This window comes from Zingiber officinale, chromosome 3B (assembly GCF_018446385.1).
Source record: "Zingiber officinale cultivar Zhangliang chromosome 3B, Zo_v1.1, whole genome shotgun sequence".
NCBI classification, from domain to species: domain Eukaryota; kingdom Viridiplantae; phylum Streptophyta; class Magnoliopsida; order Zingiberales; family Zingiberaceae; genus Zingiber; species Zingiber officinale.
The window spans coordinates 56,975,572-56,989,198 of record NC_055991.1 but is presented as its reverse complement, the minus strand read 5'-3'; positions in this window follow the sequence as shown (position 1 = coordinate 56,989,198).

Here is a 13,627-nt window from a genome sequence, read left to right as displayed (position 1 = left end):
CTTCTATGGAGACTATTGAGAAGACACGACTTTGATCCAAAACCAATCTCCATAGAGGTTTGCGAGCTTCGTCTTTTGATTGTTTATTGAGGTAAATGAGGGAGAGAATCTCCTCTCCTATCCTGTTCCTTGATTGCATGCAAACACTCCTTACCTGCTATGCATCCTAACATCCTTATTTACACACTTATAATCATTTTAATCTGTGCCATCTCTTTTTTATAAAAAGAAGTTTGCATTTGAGCAACTTGGTAACTTGTTGTAAATGTCAATAAGTTTATTGAACTTGAATTGTGATGTGGGAGGGCCAAATGGGGGCCTTAAATGCTCAATACGAGTATTTTTAGTATAAACTTCTTTGTTTGTTTTCTAGCTTCCTATGTTTCAAAGGTGGAAAACCAGTCTTGGCATTATGTTAAATTTTAAAAAGTTTTAAATTCTCTGATGGAGTTGCTTGCAGTTCATTTTAGTACTTTCTGCATAAACTTTCTTTTTGAGGTGAAAAATATGTTGCTTTAAGACCGGAATTTTTTGTTCTTGTTTGGACTGAATTTCTTTCTTCTTCAGTCAGTTTATGCTTCCATTATGCCAAAAAAGAATTCCTTATGCTGCTGTTGTCATGTTATAAGTGTATATGGTTTGCATCTAATTCTGACGTGCTTCATTTGGCTACAGAATGGATGGAGTTGCACTTGTTGGTTCTTTATTAGAAGGTTCTTCAAAGAGTGTCAATTTCGATGGTGCTAGAAAGATGGCACTGAAGCAGATAGAAGAAATCTTGCCGTCTTTTTCAGATCCACACATTTTCTCAGCGGCTGCTTTATCATCGACACCGGCAACCTTGGAACCGGTAGTGGAAGCAGTTCTAAATGCGGGGATTGATAGTTTGAAAGCATCCGCATCTGATATTCTATTCAAAAATTTTATTCTAAATTTTAGATAGGGTAATTAAAAAAATTTTACATCAGTTATCCTATCTGATGATGTCTGAAAATCGTGAAGAAAGCTGGTTGGGATATAGCTTCTGGATTGACCACGTATAGACCTCCACTACAAAAAAAACCCTCATAGACATCGGTGGAACAACAACGGTTTTAAGTAAAAACCGATGTCTTTGAGTATTTTACACCAGTTTTTTCAAAAACCGATATCTATGAGCGCAGATTTTCGCTCATAGACATCGGTTTTTTAGCCGATGTCTATGAGCACCATTTTTTTCATTAATAGATACCGATTTTAACAGCGGTTTTTAAAACCCGGTGTTTATGATAAATAAAATAATTTAATTTTTCCACCAATACTTAGCCAAAATTTACAACACTTCACTCTTCCCTCCAAACCTAAACCTATATCGCGCCGTCCTTCCCCTTCCTAGATCGACGCCCCTTCCTCTCCCGATCAGGATCAACACACGACTCCCTTGTGAGGTCTGCGGAATGCTCCGCTTTCCCAAACGACCACATCCATATCCTCTTTCCCCTTCTCTTCTCCTCTCCCTTCCGTCTTTGCCCTCTCGCGGGTTGCTCGATCTCTTAGGGTTTCTTCTCCTCATGCTTTCTGGTTTCTCTGTTGATTCGTCGGCGGCCTTTTCCCCGGAAATCGTCTTGATTCCGTTGTTGTTTTCGCTGCTAATGCTCGGATTTGGCTCCTCGGGGCTGCTCCTTCGTCGTCTGCACTCATGGCGGCTCTCGTCAAACGCGGAGGTGATCCCTCGTTGATCCTTGTATGCTTAGCTTGTTTCTTAGTGTTTTCTTGGAGGAAATCGGTCGGCTCTGGGCTAGATCTGTTGGGATTTTTGAGTTCCTTGTTGGAATTTCATCGCGCTGATTGTTTTGATGGCTAGACTTTCTTTTGAGGGGTTTAAAGCTTGTTAAATTAAGGTGATGGTGTAGATCTATTAATATTTTTTAGTATTTACTTTTATTCTTGGTTTTGACTACGCTTCTCAGGTCAGAGGTACAAATCTTTGATTGGTTTTGCTTCTGCTTCATTTTTTTTGGAGGGACAATTAGGGTTCTTTGTCCAGGAGTAGATTTTTTGCTATGCTTTTAAGGATATTGAACATAAGTTCATGTGTTTCGACTATAACTTCATAAGAAAAAGTGAAATAAGAAATTACACCATAGCGTCTTGTCTGTTTGTAGTGTGCTATGCTAATTACATAAATACTCTCACCTCCTTGGACTGAAAATCACCCTCTTGTCTTCATTGTCTCTGCAGACGTATGTGATAGAACATCCAGTGAATGCTTGTGCAATATCTCCACTTCTTGATCATGTAAGCAACTATTTGCTACAAAATATTTTCTGCTTACCTTCTCATTTGATTGATTCTGGTTTGTCAATTTCCAGTAGATGAAAGCAACCAAGCATGCAAGAAATGTGGAATTAAAAGTATCTACTTTACATAAACAAAGATATTTTCCTTTGTTTTGGTAGATTTGCCTTTTTCTTAAAGCTCCTCCCTATTGGTTTTATTTAGGTGGTTATTGAATTTTAGCAATTCATGTTTACAAAGATTTCACGATGAAGATTACTTAAATGATTATTTGTATTATATGCAGTACTGGATAAACTTGAATTGGTTTGGACCTTTTGATGTGATTAATAATTCAATTTTAATTATTGTTCCTATTTTCCTGTGTTTGTAAGAATTCTATTGTAATGCTTATTCCTATTTTTCTGCATTTGGATCCTCTGTATGAGTATGTTTTCCTTTGTAAATCAGTAGTCTTAACTCTTATCAGTTCACTTCTATTAATCTCTTGTTAATTCTTTGGTACTCTTTCATATTATCCCATTTTCTGAGAAGATAATAACAATTTTGTTTTGTAGAAGAATAGGACACATTGCTGGCAGATTGTTCTAATACAAGTTGCATAACACTTAGTTTTCTATAAGTCTTATGCATGTCTCATCTCAACCTCTTTGATAACAAGAAATTACTAATATAATTTTTGTAAGTTTTAGATAGATTGTAGAGAGAACTTGAAATACTATACTTGATTACCTTACAAATTTCACTGATATTTTCTTTATATTTTGGTCATTCTCTCAGTATTCCTAATCTAAATCAGGTTGTATTTATACACTTTGCTATTACACTTTACTATCTGTATCAGGATCTTGGTCAATTATCCCATCAATTTAATGGTTATTAATATTGAGGTAAAGTGTGGTAAAGGATTCTACATGGGTGAGGAATTGACATGTCTTATCTGTATAAACGGTGATTTTCTTTTTCAATTTTATTTGTGCAATTATGTGACATTTGTTTTTATTTGGCAATTTGTCATAGTATTTGTTCTGAAGTATGTGAAGATCAAATGTTATTTGTTACTTCTTCCATTGATATTCTGATTTTCTTTTGATGCCTTGGAGTTGGATAAATATTATTCCTTTTGCTTTGATTCTGTTTAATTTTTAACAAGATTGTAGTTATATCTAAGAGGTCAAGGAATATGTAGGCCAAGGTTCTAGGTGCTCTCTAGCCCACATTTTGCACCTCTTTTGAGCTGGAGCACTGTTTTTTTTTTTTGGAAGAATTCATGTTCCTTTTCAATCTCATGTTTAATGAACCTTTCAATAAATTAGTGTTAATGTATTCGGATCACAGAATGTGAATTCACATCTATTGATTATGTGGAAGTTTAATTATAATCATGCCTCCTCCATGCTGCTTTGATTTATGAGGTTTAAGAATGAAGGAAGAATCTTTCATTTTATTCTTTTGAAAATTTATTATGTTAATATTAGTAGAATCTTTTTGAAGATAGTGTGAATAAATTATTTTATATATTCCAAGAAAAATCATAATAATCTACTATACACCATGCATCACTATATTTAGCTTCTTTCAAATCAGTTGCCGTATAACAGATTATTTCAAATTTGCAGATAAAAAAGCTGAGCAAATAAGTAAAATTATGGTAAATGGTTTATTTTTGTAAAGCATTTGATCCCATGTATCTAAATTATTGGCTTATTCTTGTTTTCAGTGTATTGGTTCCTGGTCATTTATGTTTTGATAAATTATGCAATTATATGGAATGATAGTAGAAAAAGTAGTAAGGAACTGATTTAAACAATACCTTAACCGTTGACTATTGGATTGAGGAATTGTTCTTTCTTTTAGCACAAAGAACTCTAGTATTGCATTTTTAGGTAGTAGAGTTTTTTGAAAATCTCATTTATCATTGTTCTATTGAAATTTGTTTTTGGAAATTGAATGTAACTAAGCACAGCACAACATGCTAGCCATATTGAGAAAGATACTAGAATGGCAAAGTGGAGGTGACTGGATGTAGTTTGAAGTGGTTGCATACTGAAATTGTATATCTTTCCATTGAATGCCCTCAGTACTCATTGAGTTCCTTTTACTAAATGATCTGTTGTTTCTTTTCTTTTTTGCTTTAATGAGCTCTACTTATGTTCTCCAACTAGTTGCGTGTTTCATCTTATCGCATATCCATGCTAATGATTATTTGCTAGCATTTTCATATGTTCCTTTGTTTGACATTGAGATACTAATTTTGGGTGTTGGTGCACCAAATGTAGTTTCTTATAATCAATGAAGCCGACCGAATATTGGAGGCTAACTTTGAGGAAGACATGGAGCAAATATTTAAGCGGCTGCCAAAGGTATGCTATTTAGTTCCCTTCAGTTTATAGTTATTACAGGAGTGTTGCAAAGTCGGCATTATGTTTTATAATTATCACATTCACTCCCTAATACGCAGACAAGGCAAACTGCTCTATTTACAACTACCCAAACTAAGCAGATTTCTATTTCTTTCTAACTACTATTCATAATCATTTTGGTTTTCATTTTCTTTAACTTATAAAAAAAAATTGTAGGTTGAGGATTTTGCGAACTTGTCATTTAAGGAAAAGCCTGTATATGTAGGTGTTGATGATGGAAGGTCGAAGGTAATCTCCAGATTTATTTTATCATTGTTTTTACTCAGTTGTTTCGTCAATAGAAAGGTTGACACGAATTCATCTTTCTCAGGTGACTGTCGAAGGGTTGCAGCAAGGCTATTGTGTCTTGCCTAGCAATAAAAGGTTTCTGGTCTTGTATGCTTTTCTTAAGAGGAACCTTTCGAAGAAGATAATGGTCTTCTTCCCCTCATGCAATTCGGTCAAGTACCATTCTGACCTTCTCAGATACATTCATGTCGATTGTCTCGATATCCATGGAAAGCAGAAGCAGCAGAAATGAACTAGTACATTCTTTGAGTTCTGCAAAGCCGAAAAGGGTATATACTGCTCTACACTGATGTTGCTGCTCGTGGACTTGATATTCTTGCTATGGTAAGTTAAACTTTGCTTTTATATTCATGCATTGTCTAATCTTAATGCCACATCTTGTTGATTGGCCATAGGACTAGATTGGCCAATATGATCCTCCTGATGAACCAAAGGTGCGAGTTTAACCAAATGGCATGGTACCCTTTAAGATGCCTTATAACAGATTATTTTGTTTTATTTTATTCAGGTAAGAGAACTGGAGAACCAATTAAATGGTGAGAGGACAACCAAGAAGGATGTTGCAAAGTTCCCAAAGCCTCCAGTGGCTTCTTTAAGATGGAAGTCTCCTTTACAAAGAATCACCAATCAGTTGTCACCCTCAAGACATCAAACAAGCAGAGGTGCCCATCCAATAATAGATAAATAAAATTGTCTATTAACAAATAAAACTACTCGGGAAGATTTAGTTAAATCTCTGCACAGAGCAAGAAGGATAACGTTGGCACTAGTAAGAAGAATATTTGTGTACTATCTATTACCTTTTGATGTTGTAAGAAGAATAGTTATGTGTAATTTGTGGATACTGACTTGATGTGCACAATACCTATTATCTTTTTATGTTGTAAGAAGAATATTTATGTGTTGGTTATATAGATATTGACTTGGTGTGTTTAGATACATCGGTGCATTTTTATTTGTGATTTTCTTAGTGAATTAATAATATTAACTTAATTTTATGATTTGCTTGGTGATAATATTGGTTTTTCACTATTTCGGAAATCGAATTTGTATCGTTAAACGATACTGATATTACATCGATTTTCCACCGCTGCAAAACCGGCGTCATTAACTAATATTACATCGGTCGTATACCGCTGCCAAAACTGGTGTTATTAACATATAATATTACATCAGTTTTACACCCGATGTCGTTAAGTGATACTACACCGGTTTTAACCCGATGTCTAAAATGGTAGACCTTTTACATCGCCTTCATAGACATCGGTCGAAAATGTAATAGACATCGGTGGAAAATTGATGTCTATGAGGGTTTTTGTTGTAGTGCTCGTTCTACTCTGCAACACAAGAAACGTAAGTGTCGGGCTAGGGAAGGGGTTCTTAGCGTTGACCCTCTGACGCTCAAGTCAGTCACCGGAATAATGGAAAAAAGCGGAGCAACAGTAAGTACAGGCGTGAATAGTGAATAACGCGGACCTCTGTCGGTGCATAGACCCCCTTTATATATCGCCCTAGTGGATGATGTGCACGCGTCTCAAGGCACGAGCACTCTTCCCTAACCGTCCTATGAAATGACCTGTTAGGAAAGTCTCTAACACCATACCTTAATAAGACATGCAAATCCCTGATGAGACAGTAGAAGCTTTCGTCGTATGATCCGCATGTTGACCATGCTTCATCAGCAGCATTATCTCCCAAAGGGATATTAAGAGATATGAGAGGGGGCCCACTATTTGGTCGAGCGGGAGAGCCAATCGGCCGGGGATCCCCGTCCAGTCGACCTCTGTTGCTTTCCCTGCAATGACTTGGTTCGGTAGATTACTTCCGCCCCATCGAACAAGCGCTTTAGTCGTCTTAACGGTTCTCCGCTCCGTGATGAGCATATGATGTTCTTGTCGTAGTGCTCTTGGCTATACGGGCGTTTTGCTCAAACCAGTCATTTGTCGATCGGACACTTCATGCCCGATCGACAACTGCAGTAGACCTCCCCTCGGCCCATCTTTGGTGTGCCCGTTGGTTTTCTAGCGTTGACCGTCTTGAGTTTAACCTCCACGTTGACTACTATCTCCGCCCTTGACTTGCACTTGGTAGGTCCACCTTTATCATCACATCACTATCCATTTCCTAAATTATGCATTTATGAACAGTACTTTTCTAAAATTAGGGAATGAATTTCATTCCCTAAACATTATAGAAGAGAGAGAAAAAATAGGGAAGTTGATATATGGTATATTGAAAAATAGATATCTAAATTTAATAAAGTAATTTTTTTACCCTAAATTATGTATTTTAGATAAGGATGCTGGTGTGGATGCCCTATAGTACTAAATTGAGAGGTGTACAATTAATTTTATAAATCTTATTTGGTATATTTATTATTTATTTTACATAGCTATATTATCTTTCAAGTTATGTATAGTAATTTTAAGATTTTGAACCTAACATAGGTAATATAACATAACATAACTAATATAGTAAATATTTTATTTTTTATTGGCTATTTTTTTTATGTTTAATTATTATCTTAAATATTGTAAATCGATTATAATTTTTTTTAAAGATCATAATTTTAAATTATTAAAAATGATTAAATATAATGATTTTAAATATTATGAAATTTTTTTAAAGATAATATTTTTTTATTGTTATTAAAGTATTTTTAAGGATAAATATTTTTAAACATGGTAAAATTATTATCTTGGTATTAAAATATAATAATTTAAAATTATTACATAACTATTATTTATCGTGCTCAAATATAATAATTTAAAATTATTAGCGTTTAGTACACTTTTAATAACAATGATAATTATAATAGTGTTAAAATGACAACAAAAAGGGGTAAAATTCATTATTAAAGTGTCTAATTATAATTGATCCTGTCCGAATGCTGAATCAACGGACGTTGGGCATGTGGCGCTCCCCGGCTACTGACGTGGATCTTCGACTGGTTGCACGAACCTCCGGCGAACCTGCACAGAAGTCAGGCCGGGAAGAGATTCCCGGCGGCGACCCTCCGACGCTCAAGTCAGGCAAGCAAGTAATGAAAAAAGTGGCTCCAAAGGTGTCGAACCCCTACCTCCGGCGAAGTATAAGGCTTCTTATATAGGGCTGGAAGAAACTCATGCACATCAATCGAGGTAAACATGTGTTCTTAGCCCATACCTCGGTATGTATTTGTCAGAGAGCTTACCTGACACCATACTGCTACAGTCCAAGCACGCTCTCGATGGGACAGCAGAATACCTCGTCGCCAGATTAGGAGTATGGCCTAGTCATAGGACTTGACCGCTGTCATAAGATATAAATTGTCCTCTCCCTAACCCATGACGAGGTGCCCTTCCGGCCTGCCGGACAGGGCGTCCGGCCGGCACTCATCTTACTCCATACCCAAAACCAATCACACCCCGTCCGACTCTTCGTATGCCTCGGTATGCTGGGTAGATCCTCGGTAAGGTGCTGTGGGGACTGCTAGTAGTATGTCACCTTGTCTTCGGCCTTCCGCTCGGCTCTTCGCTACTGTTCAATTGAGCGCCGGAACCTCGACTTCTGTCGGGGCGCCTTTTGCCATCGGTTATTCACCGGTTGGCCGGCCGGGAGGTCGGCCCATCCTTCTCCGGTCGGCCACCTGGCCTTTTGACTCCTACGTGGCATTGACCCCTCAGAATGGGGGTCCCCTGTTCTAACCGCCAGATCACTTGCCTCCCCCTCAAGTCTAGTCGAAGGAGGCGAAGTCCGACTGACTGGACTGCCGATCTGACTGAGTAACGACCGATACATTAGTCCGCTCGGCCAGGCTCAGGGATGCTCATCCGTTCGGCGGTATCTTGCCCGTGCCTTGCATTGCCTTGGAATTCATGCCGAATCCTCTTCTCTACTGCCCCTCACGTGCGTTGCGTGCGGTACGGGGCGCTCATTAAATGTAACCCGTATCTTGCTGACACGTGGCAATCTTACTTTTGTCAGGGTATGGCGGTGGCGTCACCTCCGATGGGACAACCGCCGTTTGAAATGAATAGCTGGATGATGACCTCGTTCTTCACGACCTGAATCGGACGGCTAAGGCCGTACAGGGCAAACGTTATAAATCTCGCGGCCCCCTCTCTCCGCCGCCTTCTTCTTCATCGACCTTCGACCTCCCGCTGTTGTTTCTGCTCCGGCGATCCTTATTCCCCGCCTGTTTGGTGCGCTCGCCATCTTCTTCCTTTCCTCGATCTTTCTCGTACCCGTAAGCCTTCCTTTTCAGCTCCGCGCCTCCTGTATTACTTTCTTTTTCATTCTGTTGGCATTTTCTTTTAGTTTTTCTGTCAATATCTCTTCTGTTTCGTCCATGGCGCTTACTTCTACGCCTACAGTCGGCGCTCCTAGTCTCTGGTATACGACTATGGAGAGCCGATTCGATGAAGAAGACGCATTGCGTCTCATTCGGGCGTATGAAATTCCGACCGACCATGAGATAGTTGTAGCTACTCCTTCCGATCGGCCTAATGATCCGCCGCCCGGCACCATTTGCTTCTTCCGTGATCAATTTTTGGCCGGGCTGCGCTTTCCTCCACATTCGTTCATCCTCAAAATATGCAACCACTTTCGCCTCCCGCTCGGCCAATTAGTCCCGAACTCAATTAGGTTGCTGAGCGGGGTGATAGTCCTTTTCAAATTGAACGATATCCCCTTTGACCCCCAAATCTTCCACTATTTCTTCTACCCAAAACAATCCGAGTGGGGGACCTTCATATTTCAATCTAGGTCGGGTTTCGTCCTATTTACCAACATGCCGAGCTCCAATAAGCATTGGAAGGAGCCTTTCTTTTTTTCCGGGCCTTCCGAACGAAGTGGCAGACGGCAGTGCCGAATCAACCGGGTCTTGGCAAATTCAAGAGCCATCCGGCGTATCTTCATGCGGCCAACCAGCTGGTCGGCCAACGTTATGATATCGACAAGTTGCTCCTTCCTGGAGTAATGTATATATTCGGCTTGTCTCCCATCCAAGCCGATCTGCCTTGCAGCATGAGTAAGCGATTCTTATCCCCCTTTTTCTTTTGTGCTAACTGATTTATTCTTTGTTTTTGCAGCTGAAGTTATGTGGCGTGCTAAGGCAACCGAAAAGCTCAAGCTGAAAGCCGCCAATATTGAGGCGGTGAAGGACAAGGAAGCGGCCGAACGAGGGCTGGTCCTGACCGGCTCTGCAACTGAAGGGAGCGAGGGAACTCAAGTTGCTCCCGAGGCATCGGCCGCCCGCGTCTTCACTGACGAGGCCGCGACAAATATCACAACATCTGCCCCGGCCGAGGAGGAAGGCCGATAGGCTGACGAGGCACCTTTGGTGACTCGAAAGCGCCGGCGTCTGGAGCAAGCTCCTCAACCGATCTCATCAGATGGGCAGCCTTCCAAGCGGAGTGATGTAGCTCACGCGGTCTCTGAGGCAGTCTCTTCAGAGCACACTCCGATGCAGGTTGGATTACCCCCGACTGTTCCTGAGACGCAGCCTTCCACCTCCCGGCCTCTGCGTCGCCTCAAGCGACTAGGCGAGCATCCTGCCCTGATCGGTGATGTGCGTAGATCATATACTCTTTTATGCATGTTTTTACGCACATTTACATACTTTGAGCATGTTTGATCTATGCATTTTTATACTTCCAGCTTTCCTTTTAGCATATTTACTCTTTTGGTTCGGAGATCTGCTTTTTGTGCATTTTCTGTACACAGGAGTCGAAATTGGTGAAGATTATGCGTCCTCGGACAAGCTTGGAAGGAATTGAAGGGAGAGAGCATCAGGCCGTGTACCACACACGGCCGTGTAGTTTTAACAGGAAGGGAAGAGGACATGGCCGTGTGAATCTCACACGGCCGTGTCTTGATTTGAAGAAATTAGAGCAGATGCCTTACATGGCCGTGTAGATCTACATGGCCGTGTGAGGTTTCCAGAGGCCAAGCAGGTGGTGGCCGTGTGCACCACACGGCCGTGTAGCATTTCCAGAGAACAGAAGGGTCCTGGTCGTGTGAGTCACACGGCCGTGCAGCTTTGGCTGGACATGGCCGTGTGAATCTCACACGGCCGTGTCATGGGGCCGTGTGGCGCCCGATTTCCTCCTCTATTTAAACCCTCCTTCATGAATTGAAAGGGGATCTCTCCCCCTTTGGGAGAAGGCAAGATTTGGTGGTTTCCTCCCATTCTTGGGAGGATTTCTGGACGATTCTAAGGGAGTTCTTGACGATTTCGACTCCGGAGCGAGGATTGGATCCGAAGACGAGGCTTCTTCGTAGATAAGTTTTCTCTTTTCCCCTTTTCTTGGTTTCTTGGATTGGGGATTTAAGAAATGCTTGTAATCTTTATTTCTTTGGGTATTCTTCCTCGATTCATGGAGTAGATCTTGTATTCTAGGATTAAGGGAGTATTTGTATGATGGATTGATGTAATCTCTTGTGGATTTGCCAATTTCTTGTTTCAATGACATTGTCTTGCTTGTATCAATTAGATCTTGAATGATTAATGGTGATTTGTGCTTAATTCTCATTCTTGATTGATTGTTTGGATTTCTTGTGGACTTTGTAAAGATAAACTCTCACTCGATCATCCGAGGGATCCACGTGACAGGTGCAAGCCCGTGTAAGGACGTTTGAGAGATAATCTTGAAGAGGAAATAGGAATATTCAAGAGAGTAGGATGGATCTTGTGATTAGTTTCTTGTATCTTGATAGATTAATAAGTTGTGGGCTTCTATGTTGATATCCGACGAAGGCATAGTAATAGGTGTGCTTCTGTGTAAGGACAACGTAGGTTCACGTCTAATTGATCATATTTAGATACATTTCTCAGTCCTTAGCCGGTTATCTATTGCAAGAGAGAACCGGCAACTTTCTACTAGTGTTTGGCAATTGAGGGATAAGAATTGGTGAACCATTTACATTCAAGAAATCTTACAAAGAAACCAAAACTCCTAGAATCTCCCTTTATCATAACCCAAAACACTAAACTCTTGTTTGTTGATCTTTAATATTAGATTTGTTTACCTTCACTTTGCATTTGAAACAATTGGATAGTTGTTTAGCTAATTCGCATTGAGACATTTTTAGTGCTTATTCCAGTCCATACGGATACGATAATCTTTTATATTACTTGCGACATTTCCGTACACTTGCGGAGCGTAACAACCGGCGAGCCTTCTGGCCAGGCCGCCGCGTCTCAGGAGGATCCGAGCGGCCCGAGGGTGATCAAAACAGTTCTCCGATTTCCTTCGGAGGAGTATCTATCGGCCGCCGATCGGCCCGTAGTCCCTGAACAACAAATAACCCTCACCGGCCAGCTCGCCAAAGTTTGGGAGGACGCGCGCATACGCGTCGCGCTCATGTCCCCCAGTCAGCTAGGGGACAGTAACCTGCAGCAGGCGACCGGGGTATGCCTTTTTGCTTTACTGATACTTTTTATTTTAGCTTTTAACTTAACTGCCTTTGTTCGCAGAGTTGGGTAGAGCAGATCGCCGTCAGTAATCGACTGGCTGAGCTGGAGGATGAAATGAAAAAACTCAAACTTTTGGAGGCAAACCAAGGGCAATCCACGGCTGCTCTGGAGAAAAGCAAAAAGCTTTTGGAAGCCGAACGGAAACGAGCTTCCGATCTGGCGAGCGAGGTCGCTCGACTGGAAGCTGTGGTCAAACAACGAGATAAAGAGATCAAGACGGCGAACTCTCGAAAGCGCAAGGCCATCGACGACATGGATCTAATGAAGGTGGAGATCAGAGGGCTAGAGCAACGCGTCAAGGAGCTGGATGCCCTTCTGGCCACCGAGAAGGAGAGCCACTCGGCCGATCTGCTCAAATTTGAAGGAGACTTGAAGGATCTCCATGCCGCCAACGATGCTTCCAGAGCCGCGCTCAAAGGGTATCAGGATGGGGAATCGGCCCGCTCTGACGAAGTGAGGAAGGCATTTGTCCGTTCGGACGACTTCGGAGAGAAATTCACCGACAAGATTTCCCTCACTTTCGAAAAGGTGATCAAGGTGGCGGTGGATTACTTGAAGACTAAAGGCCACCTTCCCGCCGAACTGACCATCCCCCCAGAGGATCTGGCTACCGTGATGGGCGCCATTCCTGATGCTCTTTTTGATTTTGACGCATGAGGAGTGTTTTTTATCAACTTTTTTGTATCCTCGCCGTTCGGCAAAAATATTTTTTGTCATCAACTTTTGTCTGTTCGTCGCTGGGTATGGATGAAATTTGTTTTTGCCAAGTATTCCTTGCGAGTTATCCGTTCGGTTAGATATGCTAACTCGGATTAGAGCCGACTATTTGCAAGTATTTTTCGCCAAGAGCCTTTGCGCTTACCGTTCGGCGTGTGAACCTCGTTCATTCCCTCGCTCTCTATTCATTAATCCTATTTTACTTTACCTCCTTACTTGGAAGGACTTGCTGACGAGCGTGCCGCTCAGCCGTATATTGACCTCACAGAGCAAGCTGTTGTCAATCTGCTCTTACCATTGGCCAGTGCCACGGTGCATTCTATCCGACCGGGAGGTTTATAGACGCCGGCTCGTCTCTCGATATTTAACGTCGGAGCTCGACGGTCTTCCGCTCGGAGGGTTTATAGACGCCAGCTCGTCTCTCGATATTTAACGTCGGAGCTCGACGGTCTTCTGCTCGAAG